The sequence below is a fragment of the Boleophthalmus pectinirostris genome, unplaced genomic scaffold, assembly GCF_026225935.1.
Source record: "Boleophthalmus pectinirostris isolate CB_2022bp ecotype Guang Dong unplaced genomic scaffold, ASM2622593v1 HiC_scaffold_23, whole genome shotgun sequence".
Taxonomy (NCBI): domain Eukaryota; kingdom Metazoa; phylum Chordata; class Actinopteri; order Gobiiformes; family Gobiidae; genus Boleophthalmus; species Boleophthalmus pectinirostris.
Window position 1 is genome coordinate 35641992 of NW_026571207.1, and position 7500 is coordinate 35649491.

Genomic DNA, 7500 nt, shown 5'->3' on the forward strand with positions numbered 1-7500 from the left:
TCTGGGCATAGTGGAGCATGAAGTTAAATGATGTTCTGCATTACTACCTCGTCTGTCCAGTGCCGCTGTGAGGCTCGGTTAAATGTTACAAAGCTAACAGAGTAAAGCATATGTTTTATCACACATGACTAAGCTGGCACTGATCTGTAGCTAACATCACTAACGTCTCTCTGACTGCTGCTCAGGGACGTCACCAAACCCTCCACTAGAACACACGGTGACAGCACATAACGAGACATGAGGCTGTGAGAACACGTCATGGTGTTTAGCAATATGTAGAAAACACCGGAAACAACATTCTCACTATATTTCAGTGCCAGGTCATGTGTCCGTGTAGACTTTGAGTCTTTAGTGTTCACAGACTCCTAGGTAGGTTAGCGTCTGGACAAAAACTTTGCAAACCAGAACTAATTAATTTTTTTAATGGTTTGCGGTGGTCCTCACTTCCTTACACATTCTGAGCATCCTGACTATTCACCACGATGAGTTTATGAAGAGTTTTCAGTTCTTAGAGATCAGAGCAGAGTTTTGCCCTAACAGTAAAGCTAATAACTAACATTTTAATGTGCACTTCTAATTATTGGACAATAAAACATTTTATAATTAGATGTGGACAGTAAACAGCAGACTTATTCTGACATCAAGAGCAGCTTATATCTGGGGCAAGGCAGACTCTGCTCATCTATATGGGAAACATGTAGAGGCCCTTTAAATGAAAGCTTCTGTTGTTCATACTTCAGTCTGGTTTGTCCCTCACTGGGCTGGTGACGAGTGCGTTTGTGGTCTCCATGGCACCCACAATAATGTCAGCGTTTTCCCATGAACAGTGCCCTTGTGGTGGCTTCACAGAGGGGCTCCAAGAGGGGCTCCGAGAGGATCACAGGCCCTATGCTAATGAGGGCCCCGCACACAGGGAGGACAATGGCCCCGGGGCAGACTAGGGTGGGGCTCTGTGTGTGTACTAGAGGAATGATACTGAAAAGGCCGAGGGCCCTTAATCTTATCAGGAGCCGGGATAGAAAGAGCGGTTTGTTGTGAGGCCTGGGGTCAGGGAGGGGCCCGTGATTACCCCCTTAGACTCCAGGGGTGCAGAGGAGGGGGGTGTGGGGTGTGGGGGCTGTGGGGGACAGTGGGATGCTTGTCTTTTATCTGCTCCTCCGCCCATTTGCGCTTGTCCTAAATAAATTGGCCGTGCCATATTGAGTTATAGTGATCCCCTGACACATTTCCCACAGCCCTGTTCACACACACACACACACACACGAGGATGCTCCACTTCCTCACCCCAAATCACCCCACATCAGTCCGTCTCATCCCCGTCTCTCAACCTGATATATATTGTCTAAGCAGATGTTGAGGTCAAAATAAGTCCAGTGTGTACTGTTTGCATGTCATTATGAAGAGCTTCATTATCACAAACTGTATGTTAGTGTGCTAATTGTTATTAGGGTCACAGTAAAACTCTGCACTGGTCTGGCTTTTAAACTCACTGAAAAATGAGGATGCCCAGAATGCCTGATATGTAAGGAATCATTTTGTCACTGCAAACTGCAGTCAGTCACATGTGAGTGAAAGCTGGTGGCTGTACTGCAGTGGCCCAATGGAGCATGAGGCCACACATTTTTGTTCTCACAGTAAACAGAAAGCTGAAGCACATGAACTGTGTAAATTGGACGGGCTTTAGCTGTTATTTACACTGTGGTTGCTAGGTAACAGTTATGAACTTACCTCCAAGGATGTTACATCTGCTGCCCATGTCCAAGGAAGTACACTTATAATCTTCACCAAAAGCTCAAAAGGAGAAAAACAAAGTAAAAATCTTCAGTAAAATCCTTGTAATTACGTTAAATATAATATAAACTTGCCTGATATGGTGTAATAGTGGTCTATAACACACTCCTGCCCTCTTTTCAAAGACATTTCAGTCAAATTTCCTCTAACCCAATGATCAGCCCAAAGTCTGGACACACCCTCTCATTCATGTTTTTTCTCTTTGTGTACTGCTTTAGATGCACCCAGAACACAAAATAAATATGATGGATGATATATGGAATTATGTAGCAAAGAAACAAAGATGTTTTTAAGTCTCCTCCCTTTGCTTTGTGGACAGTGCTGCACACCCTTGTCCTTCTCTTAATGAGCTTCATGTTGAAGTTTCCTGAAATGGTTTTCGCTTCAGCTGTGCTGCGTCAGGGTTAAGGTCTGCCAAAAGTGCAAACCTGGGTTCAAAGCAAAGGGGTGGAGGCTATTTTAAATGGTTTCAATCTAAAACATGTTTTGAGTTCTTCTGAGTTTCTTGTTTGCTACATTCCACGTGTGTCACTTATAGTTTTGATGCCTTCAATGAAAATCTACTGTGTAAATAATCATGGAAATAAAGAAGAAAATGAAACGTCCATTAAGTGTGGAATGTGACTGTGTGCATACTGAGTGTGCGGTGGCCGTGATGTGTGAGCTGGTCAGCAGGCGCTCAAAAATTTGCTTTTATTCACATCCTATTTTCTATTTTGGAATTCAACATTCCAAACGCCCATGGACTTTCCTTCTGAAATGTACACAGCACAATGTACAGAACTCAAGAGACCTCGTTATGGCACTAAGGGACTCTGAGCATTTTCCCTTGGAACAGAATGAGCTTGTGCTTAATGTATTTTTTCTGTTTGTTGCAGAGAGGAAAAGGCTTTGCTAGCTCATTCCGCATGGACATCCCAGACACAGCGTGACTTTGCACAATCAGCCCCGGCCCACACAGAGTATGTACACAGTACCAGGGGCCTCCGGGAGCCCCTCAGCGGGACCACTGCCAGCCCTGGAGTGCTGTTGGGAACACGGGGGAGAGCGGGGCGGAGCCGGACTCTACGCCCCACCGTGGAGAGCTGTAGTGGAGGGACCAATCACGCGCCTGTTTGTTGATCTGGTGTGCCTGTTTACAGCACTGGACTCACGAGTGACAGTTTTTTTTATACTAAGTGGAGGACTCATGGCCTTGCTTCCACCGCCCGTCACACACTTCAGCTCGCCAGACACCGCCATGGGACCACCGCAGAGTCTTGTCCCGTCAGAAACAGCCATATGTTGAAGAATACCAAATGCTTCACTGGTCTGAGTACTGGAGAGCCATCACCGTACCACTTCTGCCCGAGATGTCAACCCAGTCCCCCTGGATATGTTTGGATGTAAATGACTGGGAGTGTATTGGGTCACATGCCTTGGGGACGTTGTTTTGACGGTTGTAATCATTGTATATTTGCATCGACCTGTACAAGCAGAAGGTTAGAAGTACTTCACACTTTGAGTTAGCGGTCATTCGCGCCACGCTGGGTCCTTCTCCGAGCTGGTGTGCTGTGCTGGAGCGGACTGTAGGGGCGGGTGGAAGAGACGCCAGCGCCGGAGAGAGGAGCCACAGAAGAAGCCCTTTACCTGTACAGGACCCAGCCCCACCCCCATCCCCTGCTCCCCTCTGTCGGCTCGGGCCCCCAGCTCGGCTCAGGGGCCAACGCAAGCAGAGGGCACACGCTGTCGGACGCACGCCTCCCCTCCTCACCTGTCAGTATAAACAAGTGACTCATTTAACAATCAAAGAATTTTTATATTGTAAAAGTCACGATCGGGTTTGAACCTTGTAATTTTTTAAACAATGGCCAATTTGAACTGTTTTGTTTAAGTGAAGCTCAAATGTGATTAATTTGTGAACTATATTCCTTAAAGGTGCACTATGTGATTTTTCTGGTGGATTTCTCATTATAGTGTTGTTATGGCTGTGCCTGAAAATTTTCACAGTATGGCATTAATTAAACATGAACTGATTGAATTAGTGGTGTTTTTACTGCTTGTACAAATACTTTGAAATACACACATCTTTTTTCTGGGGTATTAACTGCTAACACATTACATATTCATATAACAGATCACCATGTTACCTGCATCCTTTGCTCCCCACACAAAGTCACTCCCCCTTCAGAGTGCTATCACAACACAATCAGCACGTCGCATCAGGTTTGTGAAGTTGTAGTGTATTCTTTGGTATAATACTTTTGTATATTTATGCACACATGGAAACGGGTGATGTAGACTTCTGGGTTAAGCGTTGTACAGATTCATCCAGCAGGACCCATGAGAGATCACTAGATTACTCAAACATGGATGAAATAATAAAACCTATTCCGGCATGTGTTTGATGAGGGAACAGTATGACATTGTAGAAAGCTCCAAAAAGTCACATTTGGGTAGGGTTCCCTCTCCGCAGACCTGTCCTGGAACTTGATCTGGTGGTGTCTCTGGCTCGTCTCCATGGAGATAGATGAGGTTAATTCCATACTGTGGGACCTAGTTTGTGATTTTGTTCGCTGACAATGACAATAAAGCTATTCTGATTCTAATGATTCCAGACAAAGTGCTAACATCTCCATGGAGACAAACAGGACGGCTGATCCTCCATCAGAAAAGTGACCAAGTGCACCTTTAAGTTTGTACACTGGCTTTCTCCTCCCTATGGTGTTTTTGCTGTGTTGAATGGAAGGCTGTGGTGGTGCGTGTCCGGCAGCTGGCCTCACAGTACCAGTCCTTTCTATCATGTGTGACCAGTGTTTACTGTACTCTTTTCAGACCTTTGCAGCTTAATATTGAAATCTCTATATAAATCTATATCTGTGTTGGATTCTTGGTTTGCTTTTTCACTCACCGCGCAGGGCAGGGGGTGTGTCTTTTGGGGTGGTTCACTTCCTCCTCCTCCTCACTCCCGTCCATCTCCTCACGTCTGCTTTGGAATAAAAAGCTCATTGTTTAGATGATGGTGCCTCTGTCTGTACAAATATTTTTAGCAGAGAACCACTCAGACCACCCTATCTGCTTTTTTTTGGTGAAAGCAGGTCTTCATTGAGGGAGGACACACAGTTCTACAAATTTTACTCAATGAGAGCTGCTTTGTTGCCACTCAAGTTCTTGCATTCACAAAATTCAGACTTTTATCTTGTCTATTTTTCAAATAAACAGCATGCCCATGAACATCGTAGATTATGATTCCCAAAACCAATCGCACAGCTGTTCACTCACAACACAAACCCCGGGGCCTCGAGATGGGCTTCATATCAGAATAATGTGAATGTGAGAAGATCAGGGTGAGCAGACACAAAGCCGCCATCTTTTGCATAAATGTAACATCTCTGACTGGTCACATATTGCGATAGCTGTCATCTGTTTTTTTCCTCAAAAAGCGTCAGAGAAAGGTTGTAGATTACCAGCGCCCAGCGCTTACCTGTCCCACTCTGCAGTAGGTCAAATCCACAGACAGGTGCCAATGGGGCTGGGAGATGTCCTATCAGACATGTGACCACACTGTTCCAAACAGAGGAGCAGTTCATGGGGCGTTAGATTTGTAAAGACATGGTAAGAAATGTTCACAAATGTGTTCTTAGCAGTGAAAATGAACTCATTGAAGCCACTGTTGTTTTTACTTTCACAATTTCCACATTTCAATGGTTTGTAATGAAACAAGTCTAATATCACGGTGATATATTTGTACTATTGTTGAGTAGTTTCTATATAAATAGTATCAGTTGTATCATCTGTAACAGTACTGGTCAAACAAAAGTCCATATAAACTGACCTCTAGGAGAAGCAGACTGCATTAACACACCACAGAGTTTCACAATAGTCTTTAGCGTCCTCTGCTCTCAGCTCTCATTACATTTTAACAGCATGGTCACTTCATTATGAATGTTAGATGTGACCTACATATGCGATTAGCACAGCCCGGGGCTGTAATCCACTTGTGGCTGTGCGGGTGGCCCACTGGCCTGTTTGTTGTGTGAAGAGTAATCCACATACATGATGGTATTTACCCATGGTGCACCACAGCGGCACAGGTACAGACTGGGCCACAGGGGTTACACACATGCACAAATATTAACATGCACTGTACCAGAGGGGTTAGACGTAGGTACAAAAGTACAAATATAACACACAGGGACCAAATGCCCAGGCTCAGGTCTGCAACCTAATCCTGCACTGACAACAGACCATGGCTCCAAACCTGGAATCAGCACATCCAGCCTTATCTGAGGCATCCAGACGGACACACCCCCACCCCCACACACACACACACACACACACACACACACACACACACACACACACACACACACACACTGTGGCCCCGGGGTTGGTTGTGTTTCTATCTGAGGCAGATAGTATCAGTCCTGGGTCACATCATTCAGAGACTTCACTGTGATACTGAAATTCAGTTAACTAAAATACATTAAACTTATAAACGTATCATCTTACATGACGTGTGGAACACAGGCACCTTTTGGACTTCTGCACTGAAGAGACCTTCATTCATTATGAGCTTCTTCCACTGCAGGCTCACGCCTTCCACCTCATAAAAAGTAGTCTATACTTTATAAAGTCATGTCTTTAGTGTTTATAAGTCCAGCCCTGTGCAGGGTACACACTTGTATTTTCTATGGGACTTCCAAATTGTTCTGTCACATGTACACATCAGGTATGTCACCACATCACTTACTGCTTCTCTCTCACACCTCATTGGGGTGCTCCTGTGGCTGCAGTATTCTGGCATATAAGCCTGGTGCTCTGGTGCTGGTCTCTGGTGCTGGTCTCTGGTGCTGGACTCTGGTGCTGGTGCTGGTCTCTGGTGCTGGACTCTGGTGCTGGTCTCTGGTGCTGGGCTCCGGTGTTGGTCTCTGGTGCTGGTCTCCGGTGCTGGTCTCTGGTGCTGGGCTCTGGTGCTGGTCTCTGGTGCTGGTCTGGTCTCTGGTGCTGGTCTCTGGTCTCTGGTGCTGGTCTCTGGTGCTGGTCTGGTGCTGGTCTCTGGTGTGGTCTCTGGTGCTGGTGTGCTGGTCTCTGGTGCTGGGCTCTGGTGTTGGTCTCTGATGTTGGTCTCTGGTGCTGGTCTCTGGTGCTGGTCTCTGGTGCTGGTCTCTGGTGCTGGTCTCTGGTGCTGGTCTCTGGTGCTGGGCTCTGGTGTTGGTCTCTGATGTTGGTCTCTGGTGCTGGGCTCTGGTGCACAGGCCTGTACGCTGTACAGTCAGATGAGGAGTGTGATGTTGGAGCAGACACTGCAGCAGCACTAACAAGCCCCGGGAAGAGGACGCTCTCTCCTCCATATGTGCAGCAGTTGCACAAACATTTGGCCAGGCGGAGGGGGCAGGGGGCTGTGGAGGCATGGGCACAGGAGCAGGACTGGACCAGCCTGGTGCTTTGTGTGCAGGGGTCAACAACCTGATCTGGTTGACACAGTTTAGGATTCATCAGGTTAAATATTGGGAATGTACTGTAGGCCTTTCAACAACTAGAACAAAGACACTGCACCATCTCATTGTCTCTCTGCACACAGATAATGCTTTGTCAGCTAATCACTTCATTTGACCATGAACATCTGAATGGAAAAGTGAATGTGAAGACATTACAAACAAAACTAACCCCGTAAGAGCTTAGCATGAGTGAAACATCACCTCTCCTCCTTTCCTCCCACTCTCCTCC